Source organism: Ixodes scapularis, unplaced genomic scaffold (assembly GCF_016920785.2).
Source record: "Ixodes scapularis isolate PalLabHiFi unplaced genomic scaffold, ASM1692078v2 PGA_scaffold6__148_contigs__length_123643588, whole genome shotgun sequence".
NCBI classification, from domain to species: Eukaryota; Metazoa; Arthropoda; class Arachnida; order Ixodida; family Ixodidae; genus Ixodes; species Ixodes scapularis.
The window spans coordinates 116558861-116572781 of record NW_024609881.1 but is presented as its reverse complement, the minus strand read 5'-3'; positions in this window follow the sequence as shown (position 1 = coordinate 116572781).

The window sequence follows — 13921 nt, the reverse complement described above, 5'->3', positions numbered from 1 at the left end:
AGCCAGTCTACCTACTCCGCGCTGTTTTATTTCTAGTCTCGCATGCACTTCGGATTTCATGCATAGCACTGCGTTTCCAAAAGTCAAGCCAGGCACCATGACCCCTTTCCAAATCTCTCTCACCACCTCATACCTGTTGTAATTCCAAAGTGCTCTATTTTTCATTACAGCTGCATTTCTGTTGCCCTTACCTATTATATACTTTTCATGGTCTCTGAGATATTCTGCACCATCACATATCCATACTCCTAGATACTTGTATTTACTAGCTCTCTCAACTGTAATATTCTGTATCTTCAGCCTCTCAACTTCATCCTCGTTAAAAATCATGACTGCCGATTTTTCGCTACTGAATTCTAAACCTAATTCCTCTCCTTCCCTACCACAGATGCTCATTAATTCCTGCAACTCTGTCCTGTTGTTAGCCATTAGTACAATATCATCCGCATACATCAATCGCGGTAAGGATTGCTGAATTTTTTGGCCTAGCTTACTGTAAGAAAGGTTGAACCCAAGCCCACTCTTCTCTAGTCTATCCTCCAATCCTCTCAGATACAACATAAACAGCAAAGGCGATAACGGGCACCCCTGCCTAAGGCCTCCTCTTATCTCTATTTTCCCTGTCGCCTTTCCTTCCCATGTTATAATCACCTTGTTATCTTTGTAAATGTTCCTTAATAGTGCTGTTAGTCCTTCATCTAGGTTTAGTTCTCCATTATGTCCCACAGGTTTCTTTGGTTCACATTGTCATAGGCACCCTTGATATCCAGAAATGCCAGCCAGAGCTGTCTGTTTTCTTTTTGCGCTATTTCTATACACTGTGTTAGAGAAAATGAATTGTCCTCCAACCTTCTTTGTTTTCGAAACCTGTTCTGTAATTCGCCCAGTATGCCCTCGCAATCTACCCATTCCTCCAGTCTGTTCTTTATAATCTGCATTACCAACCTGTAAATAACCGGTGTCACGGTTATAGGACGATAATTCCTAATATCAGACTTATCTCCCTTCCCCTTATATATCATACTCATCCTACTAAGCCTCCATTCATCTGGAATATTTCCTTTTGTTATCATGGTACTCACTACCTCCCTTAGTTTTGCCTTAGATTTAGGACCCAAATTCTTCACCAGCTTGATAGGGATACCGTCTGTGCCTGTCGACGTGACACTAGGGACTCTTCGTTCCGCCTTTTCCCATTCTCTTTGTCCAAAATCCGCGATGTCACAAACTGGACTGCTACTTCCTTCGGTTCTCCTATCTTCCACATGTAACCGTTCCCGAAATTTCTCCTCCATCACTGCTCCTATATATTGTATCGCATCATCTCCCTCTAATTGATCTCCCTGATGCGAGAGTATGAACCTCTGTCTAGCTTGCGTTGTTTCACCGAGTGAGTTCAAGTGCTCCCAAAACTTCTTGGCAGCGTTTCTATCTTTCTTACTTACATTACTCATCCATTCCTCACCCTTTCTCTGAATTTTCGCATTGATCAAACTGGATGCCTCTCGGCGACATGTTATAAAATTGTCCCATTTTCTTTTTACTTCCGTTTCGGACTCCCCACTACGCTTAAAATACCTGTGTTCTCTAGAGGCTTCCTGACGTTTTTGTATCGCTTGCTTCACTTCTTTGTCCCACCAGCTTTTTGGTCTATGTCCTTGCTTCCCCTTTCGTTTACTCTTAACTTTGTCTAGTTCTAGAGCAAAAAGCCTAGTTAGGCTCTCATAGGTCCAATCTGTATGCCGTTGCCCTGAAACTGCTGCCTCTATTCTTTCAACAACTATTTCCAACTCTTTTTCGCTGCAGAAAGTTTGCTTTGAATTATGTTGTCTAGTTTCAGCATTTACTTCTCTGGCAAAATTCAGCTTAATACGTTTGTGATCACTGCCAAGACTTTTGGAACCTTCTTCATCTATTTTCATTACTTGTAACTTACCATATATTTTGTGTGACATGAGTACGTAATCTATAGTTGAATGCAGATTGCCAGTTTCCCAAGTTATGTGCCCGTCACACTTCTGACTGGTATTACATAAAACTAAGTCATGTTTTTCCACCAGTTCTAGTAATATGCTTCCAGTTGAGTCCGTATACCCATCCAGACCCTCAATATGGGCATTCATGTCTCCCATAATAATTATTTCGGAGCCTTCCCCTAGTTCACTAATGTCTCTTGATATGCAATCAATCATTTTTCTGTTTTCCTCTTTAGCACCTGTCCCTGTCCATAAGTAAACCACTCCAAGGACTGTTGATTCCCCAGCGACTTTTCCTTTCAGCCACAAATGTTCGGCGCACTCCTTTCTGATCCTTTGAAAGTTCATATTCTTCTTAATAAATGCTCCAATTCCACCTCCCTTCCTCGTTCCCTCCATTCTGTTGCATTCTTCCCACACATAGTCAGGGTTGCAAGGTGGCTGCTCCATGTCTCTGAGATGTGTTTCCACAAACCCATACACCATTAAATCCTCCTTTCTTAGTTGCTCCTCTACCTCTTCCCATTTTAACCTATTTCTACCACCCTGCATGTTAATATATCCAATGTCTGATTGTGCTGTTTTTTTATACCTGTTCTTACGTTTTCTCCTCTTTTTAACCCTGGGTGCCTCTCCTGACTTCGTTGGGTTTTCAATTACTTCAGTGCCCCCAGGGCCCTCGGTCCCCCCAAAAAAGCAGTCACCGTGCGGCCCATCCTATCCCCCACCCTGTAACCCGTGGCCTCACTGTAGTGAATGCCATCTGCAAAAGCCGGTATACGACCATAGCGCCGCCGCGTACATCCGGGACCTTTCTACGCTCCTCGTTCGTCGTAGCCTCATCCCACTAGCCTTTTTTAGTATGCGCCGTTTTTTTCCGCCGCTTGGTGGCGGGTATGTCGACGGGTCATTTCTCGTTTCCGTACTTTCTAAACTGCATTTGTTTCTTTTCTGATCTAAAATAGTGAACAAAAACTACTTTCATACATAATTGAAACGGTTCGCGACACTTTTATTTTGTATCTCGACTAAAAAAAAAGCTCTTAGCGGCTTTGACCAGTGGCAAGCCCAGGACCAAAGACGTCACTTTTTGTGCGCTTTCGGTACCGCGGGTCGCCCTCGTCGGTGGAGGTGGTTTCCGCGTCGTCCGGTTAAAATATGACGCACTGATATTTAGTTACTCTCTCCGTGCCCGCTGGCTTGCCCGAACCCCAAGAGACGTGGAAACCGCAAAAGAGGTAGACGCTTAAATATGATTGCAGGGCCCCTTTAAGGGGGAGGGGGGAGTGTGGGAGCGAGGGTCTTCCACCCCGCCCAGGGGCCGCTACCGACCGCCCGAAAAGGACACAGTCCGAAACGCACAACAGCGCATGAGGAAAAGCCAATAAAAGGAGGACACTGCCACAGAACCGGGGAAGACGGACCGTGGTCACGAAGGCGTGCAGTTCCAACGCTCCGGCAATGGTTTACGTTTATACTAACAACCCATTCCTGTTGCTCTAATAAATGTAGTTTCTAGTAATGGAAACCCCGGCTTCGTGTTGATCCTCCCGGATGGGCATGCAGCAAGGTCACCCTACCACACGCTGTACGCTCCTACTGCCATGTATTAATCTGCAAGTTGCTTAGAGTTTTGATTTACGGCTTCCTACTGTGCCCACATGACAAGCTTTGTAAAGCGTCCAGCTGCAAAAATCACATTGTGTTGCTTGAACGTCTATTTCTAGGAGTTCCTTCCCACAAGTGCGCAATCGGAGAAAGCTAGATGGCAGTGTGAGAGGTAACATGGCTGACGATATGCGACAAGCATTAAAACATACGTTCCTAATGCAATAGAGAAACGTCTTCTTCTTTATTCCTTCTCTCATGAAACTACAAAAAAAGAGGGTTAGTGCAAAAGACTAGGAAGACTGACAAGGCACTGGTTCCTCACAGTTCACATAAGAACCTAGATAAATTGACAGAAAAAAAAATGCATTTAGCTGAAAGTTACGAACTCAAACACAGTGATGGGCATCTTCCTGGTAACGCCTTAATGAAAACCCCAAGACTGAGAATAAAAATAAAATAATAATAAATAAAACTAACAACCTCACACACCATCTTGAAACACAGGTACCGATTTTATTCCACATTGTCAGATTTACACTGTAGTTGACTAACGCTGATGTTTGGGCTAGTTGGTATACGAACATAAAACAAAAGCAGCACGACGGCGGGGACAAAGTAAATGGTAACCGACAGGGCACAGCGCTGTAATAAGAACAAAACGGCACAAAGACGAGGTCAGCGTTGTGTCCTATCGGTTACCTTGTATTTTGTTATCTTCGCGCTTTTTTTGTGTTCACATTAATACATTTGTGCGCCCTCGCCAAATGTTTCTCGTGTTCATTGTTGTCTTGTGCGGGGGGGGGGGGGGGGGGGGGGGGGGTAACCCTTGGAGTGGGTGGACGAATGCATAAATGTCACTACCTGGAATAAAATCAGTAGCTGTGTTTTGAGACGATGTGTGTGGCTGTCCCTCTTCTTAGTCATTCCCAGTCTCGGATTTTTCATTATGTAGTTAGTTCACCAGCTTACCTGAATTTGTTTCACTCTTATCAATCCCGAATACAAAGAAATATACAAAAAAAGAAAAGTTAAAGGAATGAATATATGAATGTAAACAACCAGTGCGAAACCCCAAACAGCATCAAGAACAAAACTTCATGTTATTTTTTAACAGGAATACAATGCTGTTCACACTCTATTGAAATTGTGATATTGCTGTCTACCAGTAGTGCTCTTCATTCTTTTTCAAATATTCTAAATGATTGTGTATGGTTTATATTAGGTGTGTTATGAATTATAAGCTAATTACTCTATGTAGTGAACTCTGCCTTCCGCAATTAGTTCGGGTTTGGGGCGTCCTTTGTGCAACATAACGCGACACGTAGACCATTTCATTTATCGCATTCTGTGCGCTGCAATCTTTGCCTTCCAAGCTGTAAAACACGTACAGAGCACGCGCAGGAGTCCTCTTCTGAGGAAAATCGGACGCCGCACACGCGTCCCCGGCTTAATGAATTTGTATTTTTCGCCCGAGCGATAAGCAGTGCAGAGGTGCATAGGACGTCTGTGCAGCAGAAAGTGAAGTCAGCTTCGAGCAGCGTCTTGCATCTCCGTCGCCAGGGGCGGTAATTTGGCCAGCGCAGCGCAACCGCTAGCCTCGAGTTTCCGTCGCGCCTCGCACAACAGCGATAACAAAAAACAAAAAACAAAAAAAAAACACAGTGCTAAGGCGCACAACCGTACTAAGCTGGGACCAATATCCGAACCGGAAAATGCTCGTGACAGTTCTTCATTTAAACAAAACTTTTCTCTCGCCCTACGCCTACCGCAGAAACTCTACATGGCACGCGGAGGCGACACCGATCGCCACACCTGCAAGAACGAGAATTCGCCGAGTCACTGTAACTGACTTCTGAAGACGGCGTGCGGTGGAGGATGCGGTAAAGTGCGGGCTGAGCCCCGACATGAAACAAAATAGCGCAATAAACTTAATGCTTCTAGCAACTGCCATGGACCGGTATTGATATGTCACCGGTAAAGACAAGTCACTTTAGTCACTACAGCATAAGAAAAGCAGGGTACGGCGAGTCTCGCGCATCTTATCATCGCTACGCAGCGAATGAGCTCGCTGCACTTGCAGACAAGAGCACCGGAGAACGAATCACGAAGCGAGAACCGTGACCATAGTCAGCTGCACCCGGCGTTTCCCAAGCTGCCGGTAACCACCAGTACAGGAGCACACTTTCAAACGACACACGAAAAGGAGCTAGGTAGGTCTGAGCACGAAACGAGGTTTTAGAAAAAAATACTATGGTACCAATGCATGAGGCCCAAAACAATTCATTCGGGAGTTTGACGGTTCAGATATGAGTAGTTTGATAGTTGCTGCAAAACTTTGTCATGCAGGTTCACGAGGCAGTACAACAGAATGTCGTTACAGTGGCTACATTGTCTCGTTTCTTTGCCTATTCCTCCTTAAAGGGACCCTAAAGCGGATTCTGAGGAAGTCTTTCTATTGCGCAAGGTCAACCTATATGTGCCCCAGGCATTTCAGAAAACGAAATTGGTATCAAGAGTGGCCTTTTTCCCTAATAAAACGAACATAGTGACATGCTCCCAGTTCCGAGACAGATCTCAGAAAAAGGGCCGGCACATCCCAATATGGGGTCCCATTTTTAATAAAAAAGAAAAGCATTGACACTATTGTTTTTTGTTTTTTTTTGGCTTTCTGGTATGCTCGAGAAAAAGGGGCGTATCGTAATGTTTGGTCACGTTTTCAATAAGGAAAAAGTTCACCCGTGATTGTGACTTTTGGTTTTCTAGGACACTTGGGGAGCATACGTCGAGTTTGCGCCATAAAAAAACAATTTAAGATCCACTTTAGTGCACGGCATTGTATAAAGGATAGCGTCCACTCCTAGTATATTATATATATATATATATTTTGTGGGGGACAGTGAGCAGCGCTGCATGTAGAGGGACGGCGCCGAGAGAGAAGACGAAGAGATACGAGGCTCGTGGTGTGTGCGCGAGGACAGAGCGACAGTTCTAAGAGCCGTGACTAACGGAAGAGACGGTGCTCAGCGAGCCCAGGGGTGCTATATTACAGTGTACTAGAATACTTGGGTAGTGTTGGGACCGGAGCGGCTCGGAAACGGGAGCTCGTGAGGGCGCGTGTATTGACAGTTCGTGGCGGCGCTGTAGTCGAATTATCCGGCTCGCGCAGCCCGCCTTTTTTTTTTCTTTCTTTCTTTCTTTTTTCTCTTTGAGCGGTGCATGTAGCGAAAGCTAGGAGCGCGAGCTCATAGCGTTGGCAGGTGCCCTTGGTGCACGGGAGCTCGTGCCGCCGAGATGTGCCCTAGAGCAAGGAGCTCGCGCTTGTAGCCTTTCCTGCGGTACAACACAAGGCGAAACAAAGTATAGGGCACGTAAAAAAAATCGGTATTTTCAAATCTTTTCTTTTTTTTTTTACTTTTGCGGTAGGCAAAGGGTTAATGAAATGTTTGATGGGCCATGTTGCAATTGCAGCTTTAAAGGGAGTCATCATTAAAGGCCAACTTAATTTAAAAAGTTCGCGAACAAACAACGAGCTTTGAGCGAAAGTAACAAGGCGTTCGTTTTTGTTGTGTTTGTCCGTCTATTTCCGTTTCTTCCTCAAGCTTAATTATCTCTACCAACCCGCTCGTTCTGTCCTGAGATATTCATCGCTAAAATTTTGCCTTTCTTCACTTAATTAAAAAAACTGCGCGCTGAAAGCGCGAATGAGGTTGTGCTGATATTGATGCGTAGAAGAATGACGCAGGTTGTTTCTGTCCCCTCGTCACTAACTCGACAGCGTTTCTTCGGTGGACTCGCCGGCGCCACAGATCAAGACGACTTAGTTACTATTCTACGTATTATTTTCATAACGCGGTTTCTGAATCAAGCGAAGAAAGGCAAACTTTTACGATTAATTTTGCGAACCTCGTTGCCTTTTCGCGAATTGTCGAAATTGTATTTGCCTTTAATAATGACTCCTTTTAAAACTGCAATTGCACCGTGGTCAATTAAGCCGTTAATAAACAAGTTAACTAACATATCTTGGTTCATTATTAAACATTGCAACGGTTATTCACCCATTCATTGTCCACCGAACCCTACAGATATAGCGAAAGACGGCATCCACATATCTGCCACATCCTTTTTTTGTAAAATATGTAAAGTTCTGTAAAAAATAAAACAAAAACACCCTGAATGTCTGCGTGAACCAGATACGCCCCCTGTGGAACCATGGGTGTTTCCCTTCGAAGACCCAGCTCAGGCGAGACTTACCTGGTTGTCAGAAAGCAGCTGTCGGTTAAATGTATTGTTCTGAGCGTGTAGGTTTCAGATGGTTTACCCTCAAGAGGATAATGCGCTGCATATTGTAACCATGTATGCGCTGCACATTGTAGCCATTATTTCAATGCCGTGCTGTAAACTATTACAACTTTTTCCTTGCCTGATCTACGTGTGCTCATGTTTTCTGCTCAAAACGATGTGAAATAGTTTCTTGTTTTCTTTGAATCTTATAAAGCATTACTTGTTCAGCCCACATTGTCTCAGTTTTTGGACTTAAGTTAAATGTTAAAACGCGTGATAAAAATTGTCACGGCTTATAAGCCATTTCTTACAAGTGAACGTCGGGTGATTCTCGGATGGTCGTGGCAGCCACGAAGAAATAGAAGATTCTCACCCGTTTGCGACCGTCGCTTGGGTGGTTCGTCGCATAAATGGACACAAGAATGAGTGACAAGTGAAGCGAGCTGATTAAGGTCAAGAAAAAGAAGACGGGCAGAAAAGAAGACAGAGAAGTTAACCTGGGGTATTAAAAGCATACTAAAACAATCTCGAACTTTAATATGTGCCGTTTCGTTCCGTTATAAAATAAGATAGGAAAAAAAAAAAAAAACCGCTTCCGAGTTTTAGATTTCCCTTTCAAATATCTAATGTTCGGCATTTGCGACCAAGGAAATGGGCATTTCATTTAAAATGCTCACCATCCGACAAACCGAAACCACTTCTTTAAAGTCGCAATTGTTTTTATGTAAAGGAAGGGTAATGTAGCTTGTACCGTCCAATACATTGAAGCATCATGTTGCTAACGATTGTGCCACAGCGTAATTGATGCCGCGGTACGACCGCTGGCAGGTCGTAGCTGTATCAGAAATCCTACGTGCACTCCACCAAAGCGGCACCAAAGATTCATATTTTCGCGCGTGCAGCCGCGCATGTGCACACCTTCCGGATAAGGCGCCGGACGCGACACCTGTCGCGATCAATACCACGCGCTTCAGGCGAGCCCCTTCGGTCCCAACACTACCCAAGTATTCTAGTACACTGTAGCTATAATGCGCCTTTTGCACTCCCAGGAGGCTTGGAAGAAGGAAGTGACGTCAACGACTAGAGCAGATGCAGATTGGATGTTGACAGAAGAAAACGAAATCAACACCCAATCTGCGTTTGCTGTGTCGTTGACGTCACTTCCCTCTCCCTAGTCTCCTGGGAGTGCAAAAAGCGCAACATAGCCCCCCAGGGAAGACCAGGACCACAAGGCAGCCTTGGCCCTCCGCAGCACCCGACTCACACAAATTGAGTATCGATAAAGTGTTTCTCCATCATAGCGCTCCCCGTGTGACTTCCCCGCTTTCCCCGGAGCGAGTAGAACTCGGCCTGATCGGGCGATATTGATAGGCGACCCACAATATATATATATATATATATATATATATATATATATATATATATATATGAACGAATATGTGCAGATGAATGAACCGTACTTAATTTAATGAATCAAAGAATCGAAGTTTCCAGGAACCCGCCGAAAGCCAAAAATTGGCGGAGCCAGGATTTGAACTCTGGGCCTCCCAATGTCCGGTCGGGTGTCTCCGTTGAGTCTCCGTTGAGCAATATAATAAATACGGGTATGCAACCCCTATTGGAAAACCCCAATATAAACAGCGTATTATGGATATTGGTAAACAATATCTTCTTATTGTATTGAAATACAATATAGACAGTGTATTGGAAAACATTACATTTATTGTATTGTGTTACAATAAGGATTTGTTATGGGATTCCAATATCCATAATACGCTGTTTATATTGGAATCCAATACCGTATAAACCCTTATTGGATCCCCATGTGTCGTATGGGGATCCAATAAGGGTTTACGATTCCAATATACTCAGCGTATTATGGATATTGGAATCCAATATATTATATCAACTACCGATAAAACTATATGCGAGTTGGAATATCACGTTCAGCACGACATTTCTTTGCAACGCAGTCTCTTCTTGTGTGTATTTCTGAGTGATAAAATAAAAAGTGTTGTTGTTGTCAAATTATGAATAAAGAAGCAAAACACTGGGCTTATCCATACCAAATATATTTAACATATTCCTGAACTGGAGGATCTGGCATTTACTGCAAAAGAAAGTTAATTGTTTAGGACCCTCATTCAAAAACTTGCTGTTTGGAAACAGAATGTGAAATCCTCACCTTTTAATGAAAGCAGCACCTGCTAGCTGTAGCCATGTAGAAACTGCAAAATAAAAATTTGTGATTAGTTCGCAACAAGTAGCAATCCTTCACTAAGCCGGATAGATTCAAAATTATGTCTGCGTTTGATTGTGGAAAAATAAGCTTCCATTCCACTGCCACGGATCATTCTGAGCTCCGTCAATTAAATAAACCTATCGGCTCGTCTGGCTTTACAGTTCCTGCTTTGCACCTAACCACGGTGAAAGATACACTCTTTAGGTGAGGACACGCCGCGGCTGAACGCGCGGCGCGAGGAATCAAATAGTGTTCGTTCGACGGGCATCCGAAAGACTGCATCATTCGGCTGCCACCGTGCCCGCGACTGACAGTGTCACCGGCGGCCAAACGGTGGAACTGTGTGACAGCAAAAAAACATTATCTCGTTGTCATGACACCCGGGTACACCATGGTCTTTCTGCTTGTGTGAGAACCTCGCTGGAGCTCTGCGCGTGTGGTACATTAGGTGGCACGAGCCGTCTTGAACGTGCCCACGGGTCGACGAGTCACCTGCTGGCGTTGCTTGAAACCAAAGTGAGAGATTGTGAAGAGCGAACTTCATCGGGTTGTGGCCAAGAGCGCGCTGTCCTCACCTGAAGAGTATTATCTTACACCGTGCACCTAATTAAAGTATCTGGAATGCTCACCTTTGAGGAAAAACGAACTGGTGCTTGCTTGCTTGTAGGCCGTGGAAACTGGGACAAACTGGGAGAGAGATTTGCGATTAGTTGCGTTCAAGTAGCAATTACATTGAGTAGCCCCGTAAAGTACACTAAGTCGATAGGATGGAAGCTTGGGCGAGTTGGTGAACCATACTTGGCGGTGACAGCGCAGCAGAATTAATCTCACACCAGACACTCAGGAAGACAAGCACACGCGCTGAACTTACAACTCTTGTGTATTCGACTGCTTCATTTTTCTCTTCAACGTCTGGGTTGACTTTTCAGAACGTGATAAGTAGAAGAAGTAGCACGAAATACAAAGGAAAATTCTAAAGAGAAGGCAAAAGAACAGTAAAAGAGAAAACAAATGAAGAAACGGAAAAAATATCTAAACGAAACACTTTTCCAAATTGTCCCTCTCCCTCATCGCTATCATTTAGATAGAAATTGGAGCTCTTTGGTCGACAGCGCTATAGAAGGACTACTTACAGACTTGTCCTTCAGCTGTGCTATCCTTTCCGCTTCCATTATTTCTCTAGCCAATGCGTCTCTACTCCTACCTATTACAGAACAATTTTCAAAATGTGCTATACAACCACAATCGCGACAATGGATTCCCAAGTGTCCAGCTACGACTCGGTGGGTGTTATAAAAATGCTCTCTTAAACGATCATTCAAACACCTTCCAGTCTAGCGTACATACTCTCTACCACATGAGAGTGGGACAGAATATACGACTCCTTCAGTACAATTTACAAAGCTCTTTTGGTGCTTTTTCAAACAACCAACTTCCCGGTGTGCCGTCATTTACCTTCCTGCACAGGCTTAGAAGCTTATTTGGTGCTGAAAAAGCAACATTAATGTTAATGCAGTTACCTATCTTTTTTAGACCGTGCGAAACTTTATGTATATATGGAACAATGGCCATCCTTTTCTTTTCTGTATTGCGCTTAGGTCGTTCACCCCATCTTATTCTCTTTAATAAATCCTCTGCAACGGCTGTAAGTAATGCACTAGGATATCCTGTTGACTTTAACCTGGCGATTTGAGCATCAAAGCTAACCTTAAGTGAATGAATACAAGACTTATTAAGCACACTGGTGAGACATAATTTAACAATGCCTCGCTTAACAAGCTTGGAGTGTGCTGACTGAAAATTAAGAGGTTTCTTCCCTCTCGGTTTGTATGACCAACATACATGATGCTCCGAAAAAATTAATCTGAGGTCCAAGAACCGTAAGGAACCTTCTGTGGAGAGCTCATGAGTGATTTCTGGTGGATCTATACAGGATTTACAACAGGAAAGAACATTAGAGACTAATATTTGAAAGTCCTTAGCTGCACAATCTAGCACAATCAAAAAATCATCTACAAAGCGAAACACCTTCACAACAGAAGAAGCATCTAAGCTACGTGAAAGGATCCGGCCCCGATGCGCGAGGTAAAGGTTACTCAAAAGTGGTACTATGCATGAACCAATGCATACCCCTGCTTTTTGGAGAAAGGTGTTACCCTCCCAACATGCAAACATAGATTTAAAATATACGGTGAGCAGTTCAAGGAAACCACATTGCAAAAATCCTGACGCGGTCTGAAAAGCAATAAGTCATGTATTCATTCAATTAAGGTTAGCTTTGATGCTCAAATCGCCAAGTTAAAGTCAACAGGATATCCTAGTGCATTACTTACAGCCGTGGCAGAGGATTTATTAAAGAGAATAAGATGGGGTGAACGACCTAAACGCAACACAGAAAAGAAAAGGACGGCCGTTGTTCCATATATACATAAAGTTTTGCACGGTCCAAAAAAGATAGGTAACTGCATTAACATTAATGTTGCTTTTTCAGCACCAAATAAGCTTCTAAGCCTGTGCCGGAAGGTAAACGGATCGGCACACCGGGAAGTTGGTAGTTCGAAAAAGCACCAAAAGAGCTTTGTAAATTGTACTGAAGGAGTTGTATATTTTGTCCCACTCTCATGTGTTAGACAGTATGTAGGCCAGACTGGAACGTGTTTGACTGATCGTTTAAGAGAGCATTTTTATAACACCCACCGAGTCATAGCTGGACACTTGGGAATCCATTGCTGCGATTGTGGCTGTATAGCACATTTTGAAAATTGTTCTGTAATAGGTAGGAGTAGAGACGCATTGACTAGAGAAATAAAGGAAGCCGAAAGGATAGCACAGCTGAAGGACAAGTGTGTAAGTAGTCCTTCTATAGCGCTGTCGACCAAAGAGCTGCAATTTCTATCTAAATGATAGCGATGAGGGAGAGGGACAATTTGTAAATGTGTTTCGTATAGATATTTTTTCCGTTTCTTTATTTGTCTTCTCTTTTACTGTTCTTTTGCCTTCTGTTTAGAATTTTCCTTTGTATTCCGTGCTACTTCTTCTACTTATCACGTTCTGAAAAGTCAACCCAGACGCTGAAGAGAAAAATGAAGCTGTCGAATACACAAGAGTTGTAAGTTCAGCGCGTGTGCTTGTCTTCCTGAGTGTCTGGTGTGAGTTCGATTTTTCCTGCGCTGTCACCTTCAAGTACACTAAGTCGGAAAGATTAAAAAAATTACACGCGCGGGACATAGATAACCTCTTGTGACGTAACTAGGCATACGTCAATTGCGCTCGCGTGTATTACAGAAAAATAAGCTTCAATGAAGGAGCCCCCAGTCGTTCTGAGCTTCGTCAATTAAAAATGCTGTACCGGTCGTCTGGCTTCAGTATTCCTGCTTCGGGAATCTGGGATTCTCACCTCTGAGGAAAAGCAAACTGGGACCTGCTGGCTCTTAGGCCTTGGAAACTGCCAGAAAGATTTGCGATTAGGTGCGTCCAAGTACCAATTTCTTTGACCAGCCACCTACAGCACACTAAGCCAGATAAAATCAAAATTACATGTGCGTGACATAATATGCCTCTTGTGACAAAACTTGGCACATGTTTTGTCGCCTACAGCAACACTGAAGCCAGACAGACAAGCGATACGGCATATTTAATTGACGGAGCTCAGAACGACTGGGGACGCTTTCACTGAAGCTTGTTTTTCTGCAATACAAGCGTGTATTGCAGCAAAACAAGCTTCAGTGAAAGCGTCCCCAGTCGTTCTGGGCTCCGTCAATTAAATATGCCGTACCGCTTGTCTGGCTTCAGTATTGCTGCTTCAGAGCAA